This window comes from Pongo pygmaeus, chromosome 2 (assembly GCF_028885625.2).
Source record: "Pongo pygmaeus isolate AG05252 chromosome 2, NHGRI_mPonPyg2-v2.0_pri, whole genome shotgun sequence".
Lineage (NCBI taxonomy): Eukaryota > Metazoa > Chordata > Mammalia > Primates > Hominidae > Pongo > Pongo pygmaeus.
Genome location: NC_085930.1, coordinates 209,089,582 through 209,089,814, shown reverse-complemented (window position 1 = coordinate 209,089,814; position 233 = coordinate 209,089,582).

Sequence of the window (233 nt, the reverse complement as noted above, 5' to 3'; positions counted from 1 at the left end):
TGTCTTATCTTCACTTCTGCATCATCCTAACCCTGACTTCCCCACAGTCCGCAGCTCTTGTCATAGTCCGGGAATAGTGTTCTGTCACTACAGGAAACGGGGCCAATTCAATGGTAATACTCAGATATAAATTGGAGATACAGAGATTTTATTCTCGAGCACTGCAGTATAAAAGAATCACAGTAACTCGAGTCACACAATTTTTGGGTTGACACGGCTTATGAGTTATGCTT